Here is a 14,287-nt window from a genome sequence, read left to right as displayed (position 1 = left end):
TCCCGACCTGGTCCAGGAGGAGCCGCCGACAGCAGCGCTGAATTGCCACACAGAGACTGTTTCCCAGCACTGCATTTCCAATGCCAGCCGCTGGCCAATCAGAGGCCAGCAGCTGATATCTGCGTGTCGGCGCAGCGAGTATGACGTCATTGCCATATGCAAATGTCAGCTGCTGGCCTCTGATTGGCCAGCGGCTGGCATTGGAAATGCAGTGCTGGGAAACAGTCTCTGTGTGGCAATTCAGCGCTGCTGTCGGCGGCTCCTCCTGGACCAGGTCGGGATCGTCAAGGGGTCTGACTCTGTGGTGTCTGCGGGCCACATCTGCAGGAAGGCCGCCGAGGGAACGGAGGACAGGTGAGAATCATCTTTTTTTTTTTCTATTTTATGTGTGTGAAGAACAACACAGGGGGCACATAGCCACAAGAGGGGACCTGGATGGGGCACATAGCCACAGGATGGGGACCTGGATGGGGCACATAGCCACAAGAGGGGACCTGGATGGGGCACATAGCCACAGGATGGGGACCTGGATGGGGCACATAGCCACAAGAGGGGACCTGGATGGGGCACATAGCCACAGGATGGGGACCTGGATGGGGCACATAGCCACAAGAGGGGACCTGGATGGGGCACATAGCCACAGGATGGGGACCTGGATGGGGCACATAGCCACAAGAGGGGACCTGGATGGGGCACATAGCCACAGGATGGGGACCTGGATGGGGCACATAGCCACAAGATGGGGACCTGGATGGGGCACATAGCCACAGGATGGGGACCTGGATGGGGCACATAGCCACAAGAGGGGACCTGGATGGGGCACATAGCCACAAGATGGGGACCTGGATGGGGCACATAGCCACAAGATGGGGACCTGGATGGGGCACATAGCCACAAGATGGGGACCTGGATGGGGCACATAGCCACAAGATGGGGACCTGGATGGGGCACATAGCCACAAGATGGGGACCTGGATGGGGCACATAGCCACAAGATGGGGACCTGGATGGGGCACATAGCCACAAGATGGGGACCTGGATGGGGCACATAGCCACAGGATGGGGACCTGGATGGGGCACAGAGCCTCAAGATGTGGACCTGGATGGGGCACATAGCCACAAGATGGGGACCTGGATGGGGCACAGAGCCACAAGATGGGGACCAGAGCCACAACATGGGGACCTGGATGGGGCACATAGCCACAAGATGGGGACCTGGATGGGGCACATAGCCACAGGATGGGGACCTGGATGGGGCACATAGCCACAAGAGGGGACCTGGATGGGGCACATAGCCACAAGATGGGGACCTGGATGGGGCACATAGCCACAAGATGGGGACCTGGATGGGGCACATAGCCACAGGATGGGGACCTGGATGGGGCACAGAGCCTCAAGATGTGGACCTGGATGGGGCACAGAGCCTCAAGATGTGGACCTGGATGGGGCACATAGCCACAAGATGGGGACCTGGATGGGGCACAGAGCCACAAGATGGGGACCAGAGCCACAACATGGGGACCTGGATGGGGCACATAGCCACAAGATGGGGACCTGGATGGGGCACATAGCCACAGGATGGGGACCTGGATGGGGCACATAGCCACAAGAGGGGACCTGGATGGGGCACATAGCCACAAGATGGGGACCTGGATGGGGCACATAGCCACAAGATGGGGACCTGGATGGGGCACAGAGCCACAAGATGGGGACCTGGATGGGGCACAGAGCCACAAGATGGGGACCTGGATGGGGCACAGAGCCACAAGATGGGGACCTGGATGGGGCACAGAGCCACAAGATGGGGACCAGAGCCATAAGATGGGGACCTGGATGGGGAACATTGCCACAGGATGGGGACCTGGATGGGGCACATAGCCCCAAGATGGGGACCTGGATGAGGCACATTAGTACAAGATGGGCGCCAGGATGGGGAACGTTGCTACAGGATGGGGACCTGGATTGGGCACATAGCCACAGGATGGGGACCTGGATGGGGCACATTAGTACAAGATGGGGACTTGGATGGGGAACATTACTACAAGATGTTTTCTATTATTACTATATGATGCTAATTGTAAGACAATATTACTGTATGTGGCCAATTGGGGGAAATAAAATTGTAAAAAAAATAAAAAATAAAATAAAGCATGAAAAAATATTGGGCACTAAAAATGCTGTTTTATATGTAAACTAAAGTAAACACAAAAAAGTGCACGTTTATTATCGCCACATCCATAACGACCCAAGCCATAAAAAAATAAACACGGCAAAAATGTTCAAAAGGTGTATACAAAAAAAATGGTATCACTAAAAATGTCATATTGAACAAAGAATGCGGCCCCCCAAATTCAAATTTTTTCCATGTGCGGCCCATATACCCAGCCGAGTTTGAGACCCCTGCTGTAGAATGTAAGCTCGCATGTGCAGGATCTATAAGACTTAAGATGCAATCTGGCACCTTGGCAAAGCCCAATTCTGTTCTCCCTCTGATTTCTAACATGCTGTAGAAACTTGCACCTACTGCCACTCAGTGTATTCTGCTCCTTTGTGACAGACTAAAATTTGGGCAGCCACTCAGTCTACCAAATAAAATTCCTGAAAAGGAAATTGTGGATGGCTTCTCTTCTGGTACAGGGTGCTGTGCTAATACCATGGTGTGCCATAATTCACTGGAAATATTCCATGCTGGCTGAAGACAAGCTCATTCCCACAGAAAAATACCAGCAGCAAGCTAGGGAGATGGTGGCCTCTGTCATCATGAAGAAGTTAGCTCATTGTCTAGTTGTCTGATTTTTATACTAAAGATCCTGCTCATTTTTATAGTTTTAAGTGTGCATTGAGAGACCATGGTTTCTAAAGCAGCACATCCAGGCCCGGGATTGTGGTGGAGAAATTATTGTACCATCAAGGTGAGGATGCGAGCGCGTGTCTGAGGTTACCCCGGCGTATGGCCGACACCAGGTTTTCACATTTATCGCACACGGCCTTCCCTTGCTCCAGGCTCAGTGGAGACAGCCATTGCTCAAACTCGGCCTGTAGAGCTGTCCACAACTCCTCAGTTGGATGACTGCGATCTCCAAGGCATAATAATTTTAACACTGCCTGATTGTGGTGAGCCCTGGCTGCGCAGTACAGAGGTGGGGGGTTTTCTATCTGCACTGTTGGAACGTGTGTCTCATTAAGGCAGAGGTTGAGGGCGCAGGTGGAGGCCCTAGAGGAGGTGGAGAAGGCAGTAGCACTGAAAGAAGTGTTAGACACAGAGGTATGTCCCTCAAGCCTTGGGGATTTCCAACACTTTCTGTCTAGTGACACCTTGGTGTCTAATGGTTTAGTTCTCCATCCCCTGATGCGCAGTAGTTTAGTTTTCCAACCCCTGTTGTCTATTAGTTTAGTTCTCCATGCTCTGGTGTATATTTGTTTCATTCTCCAATCCTATCTGTTTAGTAGTTTAGTTCTTTAACCCCCGTTGTCTATTAGTTTGGTTCTTCATCTTCTGGTGTCTAGTGGTTTAGTTCTCCTTCCCCTGGTGTGTAGTAGTTTAGTTTTCCAACCCCTGTTATCTATTAGTTTAGCTCTCCATGTTCTGCTGTGTATTTGTTCATTCTCCAACCCATCCATGCCCACCCCAGGGGTTAATATCTGATGACGAGGGTTTGGATTCTGCTCGGACCCTACTTCAACCAGCCTCGAATCAACTGAAAAAAAATGTAGTCATCGCTATACATGCTTTCCCCCTCTTGAGACTGTGAAGCTATGATGCCCTAGAATAGAATGTGTGAACAGCTCTGCAGATTCGCCCATCTGTGGTTCCCCACAGTCAGTTGGGCAGTTGGAGAGTTGTGACACGGGTGAAAGCAAGGGTAATTGGGGTGCCACCTCTAAGGACTGTATGTGACATGCATAATTAGTGCTGTTGTAGAGTGTGACATGCATAAGTAGTGTGGTTGCTTTAGAAGCATCCTGCAACTAGAGGGGTTAACACAGTCACAGGAGAAGGGGACAGTTTTATCAGAGCCCCAGGGGGATTGTGGGGAAGTTGTTTACTGTCTGGCCGGAGCCAAAGAGAAAGGTGGCTTATGATCTGTATCTCAAAGAAGGCAAGGGAACAGAATTCAGGTCAGGAGGGAAGCTAATCAAAGGTCAGTTAGACTCCCTGAGCTAACAGTGTGGAGTATTATCGGCCAGGAAGAAAAGGACTGGAAGGAAGCTTGTCATAGAGATCATCTCTCTCATCACAATCCCCCCCCCCCTCCATCTCCATGCAGGATAAAGAATGCTGTGTACTATTGAGTCCTTGTGAAGGAAAAGCCTGTGTTTGCGTATGCATTAAAACTGTGCTGTACTGTGCTGCCGGATAATAAACTGTGTGTTGCTGTGCTGCAAAGGAGACTGTAGTGTTATTACTGGAGCTGGTTGCTCTAAGAGACATTTGCATTGCACTGGCCGTACCTCATTAAATGTTACTGTTCTACCGTTTATGAAGACTCTTGTCAGATGTGTTAGGTCAGCAACTGAATCTATTGTGTGCCTGAGAGAAGCTGCAGCCTATGGTCACCCTGAGTAATGGTTCCACCAGGATTCCAACGAATTCATGAAACCCGTCTCGCCCCTATCTGAACTTAGGCAGCGTGCGTGTAACATGTACTGTGTGTGATGTTAAGGTGGAGGAAGAGGATCAGATGCCACTTGATGCAGCGCTTGTCATCTACTGGAGCACATGTTCTTTCTGGCCCTCATCTACAAAGCGTACCGCTCTCTCGGCATCACAGACTTGGCCCTATCTTGGATCTCTTTATACCTAACCGAGCGTGATTTGTAGAACTTAACATGGATAAAACCAAATTCATCATCTTTCCACCATCTCATTCTCCCCCCAACTAACCCATCCATCAAAGTTAATGGCTGCTCACTCTGATCTGTCCTTCAAACGTCAGATCCAAGCCCTTTCCGCTTGCTTCTGACTCCAACTCCAAAATATCTCCAGTATCCGCACATTCCTCAACCATGAATCTACCAATACAGCAGTGCACGCCCTCATCAATCATCTTCCGCCTGGACCAAGTCTCCCGGTACTTACCTGCACGCAACCTCCCATCCTTCCAAGATCTCCTTCTCTACTTCCCTCTTTCTTATCTTTTCTTGTCACAATCGCATACAAGTTTTGTCCCGTGCATCTCCCCTACTGTGGAACTCTGTACCCCAACACATCAGACTGTCGCCTACCATGGAAACCTTGAAAAGGAAGCTGAAGAAGACCCACTTCTTCTGACAAGCGTACAATCTGCAGTAACACTCGCTCCACCATAATGCTACACCTCCAGCTGTACCATGACCTACTGTATCCTCAACCATCCCTTGTAGATTGTTTGTGCGCCCTCGCGGGCAGGGTCTTCTTTCCTCTTGTTCCAGTTGCTGACCCCTTTTAACATGCAAAGTGCCACGGAATAAATGTCGCTACGATAATAATTATAGTACTTATACTCTGGGTCAATTGATGGCAATTTACTGGTGTCTGCCCCTAATTTGATGTGTTTCCCCCCCCCCCACCCGTTGAATCCCGTGGTGTTTGGCTATGTTCGGGGAATATTCGACGAATAAGTCGGCGAATGTTGAAAATTTGACGATAGCAATACAAACCGAATGTTGAAACATTCTCTCATCTCCATTCCTTACCATCATGCCATTGTGGCTTTTTAATGTGGTTTTTCTCTATTTTTTTAGGGTTTCTAATGATTTTATATGTGGTGTTTTTATAAGCTATTTGTTTTTGTAAACTCATATTCTGTTTTTGTCCCTCAAATTTTTCTTCTCAGAAATACTCAGAGTTGTGACCCTAAAGTCTCAACATGCATATGTTTTTGGGATAACTTCTAGCCCTTCAGCGCTATCAAGAATGTAGCTATGGACTGTATACTCCTCTCTGTATAGCATTTTTGCTCTCTCTTCACTGGACGTTTGTGAGCAAAAATGTATTTCTCTTTGTTGTGGTAATTATACTCAATTTTCACAGATGTTTATACCTGCTGTATGTGGAATTCTAATAATTTCTGATAATACCATGTTTCAGTCTCTTGTAACAATGTGTAGCACTATTGTAATGATATTGTATAATAATCATATGTTGGATATACTGTCCATATACAAACTTCTGGTGTCATTAGGTATTCTGCTATTTGGGATATGTGGGGAAAATTCCTACCCTCTAGGATCCTTACCTGGATATGTGGCATATGTGATGGACTGGTTATGACAAGGTTCGACTGTATTTGCGCATGTCCGCACACTGGGTTATGTTATAGTTACATTTAATATGGGGTTAACCCAAAAGATATATGATCTTAGTGTTATCATGCATGCACACACTTGAACCTATGACACAAGATAGCCCTTGTGGGCATAACCTTACATGCCACTCATTTTTACATATTTTTTTTTTATATATTTTATGTGCCTTGCTGTTTTCTTTGCCCAACTCATCGGTACCATTGGCTCCATCCCCCCTGTACATCTATGTCTGATTTCCCAATTGCCCGCCGGTACTTTAAACCCCTTTTGGCATTTCTTGTATGATGAGTGCGCAGGTGCGCTTGTCCCTCCTCGGCCATGCGTCCACCTCCCCATCGTCACTCCTGTCCCGATCGTGTGGTGTGCAGCCTGGCGCCGGCCACCCCACGTGACCATGGCGTTGGAGGGGTGGGGCAGTGGATGCGCCACACGATTGGGTTAGCCAGCGCACATGCACTGAAGGAGTCACCAGCCTGTGGACCAAGTCGGTCAGGTGACCACAAGTTCCTAGTACTTGTAGTACATATTCCATCTTGTAGCCACGCCCCCCGAAGAAGCTAGTTTTGCGAAACACACATTTGGGACCCGATATCTACAGTGCCACCACTCCCTGGACCAAGGGTAAATAATTTATAAATATATGGTTTACTTATCCCTGCATGGTTATTGAGGTGTCTGAATAATAGTGATTCATGTTAGCACTTATCTGTGGTATATGATACCGATGTGCTTGGACTTATAGTGATTCATGTGAGTACATACCTGTGACACATGACATATGGTTACACTATTGCCTCTTATATCCTCCATGAGCTTACCTTTGACCAATATATGGTCATGCACAGCATAGCACTATATTCACTTTAGCAGTGGTTGTCACTGTCAGACTCCTATTCTGAGTTTTGCTTTCTTCGTTATACTTCTTAAGTTATTGCCCTTTTTTGTTGATCTTCTAGTGATATTTTCTATTGATATATCATGTCTACATTGTATTAAATCTAAATAAAATGCATTTGTAGTTTCATAGCATTTGACTCATTGCTCTCCCTTTTCTATATGTATTTTGAGTCTCTATTATGACATTGGCTTTTTTTAAATATAGACAGTTGTTTTTGATCTTTTTTTAGATGATCCAGGATAATGTTTAATGCTTTTAAATGAAAACCCATCTTGGTGGTCTTGGTGTAACTTCTGCTCTGGATTTCAGCAGTGTCAGCTGGTTGTACTGAAGGTTTGGTTTTTATTTTACTCACTTATATAGCACCATTAATTCCACATTGCTTTACATACAATATCGGCACTGTCCTTATTGGGGCTCACAATCTAAAGTCCCTATCAGTGTGTCTTTGGAATGTGAGAGGAAACACATGCAAATATGGGGAGAACATACAAACTCCTTGCAGATGTTGTCCTTGGTGAGATTTGAACCTAGGACCCCAGCGCTGCAAAGCACCAGTGCTAACCACTGAGCCACCATGCTGCCTATAGGCTCACACTAACGTTTAGAAGTTCGCTTTTCTTTTCTAATATTAAAACTGTAAACTAGAAAAACACCCAAGAAATTAAACCATCGCATTATGATCACAATCAGTGACAGATGGTCCAAACCAAACTGATATAGGTTTTGTCATTTTACTGAAAAAAATTACCATAGTACAGCTTTTTCTTTTGGTGAAATTGATGGACATTGTGAGTTCAGAGCCTCAGAGTCAAGTGCGAACAAAACTAAACATAATTTTCATTGCATCATATTAACCTCTTCATTAATGACCTTGTGGATGGGACTGAGAGTAAAGTGTCAGTCTTTGCTGATGACACCAAATTATGTAAGATATTAAAATCTGACCTTAACATTAAAATATTGCAGAATGATCTGGATAAGATGTGTGAATGGGAAAACACTTGGCAGATGAGGTTTAATGTAGATAAATGTAGAGTAATGCACCTCGGACAGAGTAATCCTATTGCTGAACATACATTAAATGGGAGAATACTCAGGATTACAGAATAAAAGGATTTGGATATTCTGGTTGCAAGTGAGCTAGCTGAGCAGCAGTACTCAATGTCAGGCAGCAGCCGCCAAAGCAAACACGATTTTAGGGTGTATAAAGAGAGAAAAAAAAACTGTGATCCCAACGTATTGTTACCCTTTTATCACTGGTGAGGACTCATCTAGAATATGGGATCAAGTTTTGGACTCCACATTTTTAAAAGGGTATTCAGAAGTTAGAGTCAGTTCAAATGCAGGCAACTAGATTATTACAAGGATTGGAAGGCCTCTCATTTGATGAGAGGTTGGAAAAGTTGGGCATGTTTAGCTAAGAAAAAAAGACTTCTCAGAGGAGAGCTCATCTATATGTATAAATATATGTGTGGTTAGTACAAAGTACTGACACATGACTTATTCCTTACAATGACCATGCTAAGGACCAGTGGGCACTCATTACAGTTGGAAGAAAGGCGATTCCGGCAGCTAAATAGGAAAGGGTTCTTTACAGTTAGAGCAGTCAGGCTGCTACTCAAGAGGTAGTGATGGCAGACACTGTAAAAGCTTTTAAAAAGGGGCTGGATGATTTCCTCAGTACAAATAATATTGTGGGTTATAATTAAATTAGTAACAAAATGTATAATTGGTGGAGAAAGGCTGACCTTGATAGACTTTTTTCAACCTATGTGGATGAATAGACAACTAATCATTCAGATCAATGAACATGGAATATAATGAACCACAAGTACAGCTGAACCTTGCATTTGATGAGAACTTCCAGACCAGGTACAATGTTCATGTAATAGGGGAGAATAAGGAATCTGGCGCACAAATTAATCTAGGACTTAAAGATGACGATGCCGTTGATGGATACGTAAATGAGACCGATGAAGTGACTGTATTCTAAATCTTATAAGTTAATAAAAATCCCATTTGATTCTACATGGGGCATTTTATATGTACAATGTGTCCAGTTCAAGGCAGGTCTAAGAAAAATAATAAAAATAAACATCATAGGAATGATGGACAGTTCACAGAGTAGAAGCTATAAGATGTAGTACACTGGAATGACTCAAGGCATTAAAAAGTATCAAGATAGACCTGATTAAATATTTAACCATAGACTAGAACACAGAGTTTTTCTATTCTTTATCTTTCTGTAAGCATGAATTTATGTTAACATACCTCTGTGTACCTTTGTACTTTGATCACTTGTGCCTAATAAATGTATGTACATGTTACATATATGTATTTGTACTTTTTCCAATGAATAATTTATGATATATTACCGTCTTTGTAATCATAATGTACTGCAGGTAAAAATGTAAAATTATGAACATTTGAAAAGCAAAAATAAAAACAAAGCATATTTATGCTGTGGATATATATTATTTTATTAATAATTTCTCACTTTGTTTGCAGGAATGAGCACGTATTACAGTTTAGAGGGGGATAAGCATAGGTTTTACTTCTGAGTTATACATTACTAGTGTAAGGCCTGAGTCTCAAAGAGATTACACGTACCAGTCATAGGGAATTATATCAAAGAGGTTGCTGTATAGTTGGGCCCAATTACATTTGAAAAAAAAGATTATAGATGAACAATAAGCCCCACTGCAATGCTTACATGTAGTCACGTTTTAAAGAAATATATTTATTAAAAAGTTATATCACAGACAACTTCTTTAAGGCCTCATTCAGACATCTGAGTATGTTCATATATGCAAAAAATTGGTACGAGTGTCATCAGTGTTTTCTATCAGAGATTCATCAGTGTTTGGTCAGTTTTTACCATCAGTGCTTCATTAGTGACTTTCACATATGGAAAATTGAATACATAAAATACAAAGCTTCTTGTATCTTTTAACATGTTAATCACAGACAGCACACGGACAGCACTGATGGTATCCATATGCTGTAAATGATTTTCACGAACCCATAGACTTGTACGGGTGATTTTCATGCATGATGCTGGTTAAAAAAAGACATGTCTCCGATTTTTGCTACTGACACACAGTCAGCAAAAAAATAACAGACATATGAAAAGCCACATAGACAATATGGCTATGTGCGCACGATCAGGAATTGCTTGCAGAAATTCCACGCATTTTTGATGGTCTGTTTTTGCATTGATATGCGTTTTTTGTGCGTTTTTGCCATGCATTTTTTACAATGCTTTATATAGGAAAAACGCAGTATGAGGCAGTGACTGGGATTGTATACAAGGGACGGTATATACAGTGCTGGCCAAAAGTATTGGCACCCCTGCAATTCTGACAGATAATACTCAGTTTCTTCCTGAAAATTATTGCAATCACAAATTCTTTGGTATTATTCTCTTCATTTAATTTGTCTTCAATGAAAAAAACACAAAAAGAATTGTCCTAAAGCCAAATTGGATATAATTCCACACCAAACCTAAAAAAGGGGTGGACAAAAGTATTGGCACCGTTTGAAAAATCATGTGATGCTTCTCTAATTCGTGTAATTAGCAGCACTGTAACTTACCTGTGGCACCTAACAGGTGTTGGCAATAACTAAATCACACTTGCAGCCAGTTAACATGGATTAAAGTTGACTCAACCTCTGTCCTGTGTCCTTGTGTGTACCACATTGAGCATGGAGAAAAGAAAGAAGACCAAAGAACTGTCTGAGGACTTGAGAAACCAAATTGTGAGGAAGCATGAGCAATATCAAGGCTACAAGTCCTTCTCCAAAGACCTGAATGTTCCTGTGTCTTCCGTGCGCAGGGTCATCAAGAAGTTTAAAGCCCATGGTACTGTGGCTAACCTCCCTAGATGTGGACGGAAAAGAAAAATTGACGAGAGATTTCAACGCAAGATTGTGCGGATGGTGGATAAAGAACCTTGACTAATATCCAAACAAGTTCAAGCTGCCCTGCAGTCCGAGGGTACAACAGTGTCAACCCGTACTATCCGTCGGCGTCTGAATGAAAAGGGACTGTATGGTAGGATACCCAGGAAGACCCCACTTATTACCCCCAGACATAAAAAAGCCAGGCAGAAGTTTGCCAAAACTTACCTGAGAAAGCCTAAAACATTTTGGAAGAATGTTCTCTGGTCAGATGAGACAAAAGTAGAGCTTTTTGGGAAAATGCATCAACATAGAATGTACAGGAAAAAAAAGAGGCATTCAAAGAAAAGAACACGGTCCCTACAGTCAAACATGGCGGAAGTTCCCTGATGTTTTGGGGTTGCTTTGCTGCCTCTGGCACTAGACTGCTTGACCGTGTGCATGGCATTATGAAGTCTGAAGACTACCAACAAATTTTGTAGGGCCCAGTGTGTGAAAGCTGGGTCTCCCTCAGAGGTCATGGGTCTTCCAGCAGGACAATGACCCAAAACAGACTTCCAAAAGCACTATAAAATGGTTTTAGAGAAAGCACTGGAGACTTCTAAGGTGGCCAGCAATGAGTCCAGACCTGAATCCCATAGAACACCTGGGGAGAGATCTCAAAATGGCAGTTTGGAGAAGGCACCCTTCAAATATCAGGGACCTGGAGCAGTTTGCCAAAGAAGAATGGTCTACAATTCCAGCAGAGCATTGTAAGAAACTCATTGATGGTTACCGGAAGTGGTTGTTCGCAGTTATTTTGGCTAAAGGTTGTGCAACCAAGTATTAGGCTGAGGGTGCCAATACTTTTGTCCGGCCCTTTTTTTGGAGTTTTGTGTGAAATGATCAATGATTTGATTTTTGCTTCATTCTCTTTTGTGTTTTTTCCTTGCAAGCAAATTAAATGAAGAGAATAATACCAAAGAATTTGTGATTGCAATCATTTTCAGGAAGAAACTGAGCATTATCTGACAGAATTGCAGGGGTGCCAATACTTTTAGCCAGCACTGTATTCCCCAGAATAAGTACAGACCCCAATTAAACCCATCGGAGTGCATTGCAGTCACAGACACAGCTGCGGCTGAAATGCAGGAATGAAGGTGAGCAGTGACCTGGTCAGGCTATCTGGCTAAGGCAGATTACGTAAAACCCGGCAGGGCTTTCATTTCTTGGGGGAGGCTACAGGAAGGCAGTGGGGCGGCCTCCTCCCTCCAGCCCGGGTTTTCCAGTGGCTCTTGCCACAGGTCCTTGAAAAACCCTGCATTAAGGGTTAGTGTTGTTCAGTGTTGGGACCTGCTTGGAGCATAGCAGGAAAGTTCGGCGGGCTTGTGAGCAGCTGAACCCACACCTGGGAAGGCTCTGCACCTGCCAGGCTGGGGGTTGCCCGGCGTGGCCGTTGCCCCCGGCAACTGTTGTTATGGACTTGTGTTAACCCGTCTGCAAACCGGAGGACTTTCTGTTTACCTGTAATTTTTGCTGAATAAAAGCTGCTTATGTTGGACTTGCTTGGGACACTGCCTCATTTACTGCACGGTGTGAACACCGCCGCCCTACAGCTTGGTGGAGAATGCGGGCATTGTGACTGCGGCATACCCCACCGGAAGCTGCATGACCACAATCCGACCTGCCACCTTTCAGCCCCACCCCGTGGACAAAATGGAGGAGCTGTTAAAGCAGTTGGTACTCACCCAGCAGCAGCAACTGCAGTCTCAGCGGCAACAGCAGGAGCAGCACCAGAGTCTCCAATGGCAACAGCAGGAACAGCAGCACAATAAGCAGCAGCAGCTACTGTACCAGCAGCAGCAAAAAACAAATTGCTGCCCTGCAGGAAACGGCCACAACGCCGATCCTGGAACATCGAGAGGCCCGGGACAAGGTTCGCTCAGCGTTGAGGAAGATGGGACCGGAGGACGACATGAAAGCCTTCCTGACCATCTACGAACGCACAGCAGAGTGGGAAAACCTACCTGCTGGCCAGTGGGAGGAAGTGGTGGCTCATTTTTTGGTCGGCGATGCCCAGAAGGCCTACTTCGACCTCAGTCGGGAGGATGCCAAGGACTACCAGAGGCTCAAAGGCGAGATCATTGCCCGACTAGGAGTCAATACATACGCGAGGGCTCAGCGCGTATTTTCATGGTCTTTTGTGGAGACCCGACCCGCCCGGTCTCAGGCTTATGACCTTCTGCAGCTGGTAAGGAGGTGGCTCCAGCCAGAGACTTTGACTCCAGCCCAGATGGCGGAGAGGGTGGTGGTCGACCGGCTGGTCAGGACTCTGCTGGCCGCTTTCCAACGTTGGGTGGGGCAAGGGGAACCCGGCACCCTCGACCAGATGGTCAGCCTGATTGAGTGGTACTTGGCCACTCAGGGCTTTATACTGGACTCTGCCCCCTCAAGATTGTCACACCGGACCATGCCAAACCAGGAACCGGAAAAGGTGTCGCGTCCCTCTGCTGAGGACAGTCAATACCGTACCCGTGCTGAAGGGGAACCCCAGAGTGAGAGTGGCAGGAGACCGGTTCCCACCCAAATGGTCTTAAGAACTAACAGTACGTCCGCCATTAGGTGCTGGCAATGTCAGGGGCTGGGACATGTGGTTGCTAACTGCCCCCTGACTATAGAGCTCATGAACTGTGGGTATAACCGCCGGGTCTCACTGTACTCCGGGACCGTCTGCACTGCGAGTGCCAACCCCCCCCAAACAGTGAACCCCAACTGTGCCAGGTACTGGTTAATGGGTACCCAACAGAGGTCCTCCTAGACTCGGGGAGCCTAGTGACTTTGGTACATGAGTCGCTGGTGGCAGGAGACAACCCCAGTGGATGGACAGTCAGGGTTGTGTGTATTCATGGCGACCTCCGAGAATACCCAACCGCGGAGGTAGTGTTGTCCACGCCATGTGGGAATACGAAACATGTGGTGGGGGTGGTAAAAACTCTTCCCTATGGGAATGTGTTGGGAAGAGACCTGCCTCTATTCTGGACTCTGTGGAAAAACAGAAACCACTCTTCCCCGGTAAAATTTATTACGGCGCTATTCCCGAAGAACCCGAGTAAGGAGTACCTGCCATAGGGGTGTCCAACCTAGGGACAGAGTGTGACCCCAATAGGTTTCACTTAGACGTGATGGCAGGAGAGGTCGAGGAGACCCCATAAATCCCCAA

The sequence above is a fragment of the Phyllobates terribilis genome, unplaced genomic scaffold (genome assembly GCF_046119375.1).
Source record: "Phyllobates terribilis strain yellow unplaced genomic scaffold, ASM4611937v1 Scaffold_3__8_contigs__length_932513732, whole genome shotgun sequence".
NCBI lineage: Eukaryota > Metazoa > Chordata > Amphibia > Anura > Dendrobatidae > Phyllobates > Phyllobates terribilis.
This window is presented reverse-complemented; position numbering follows the sequence as displayed.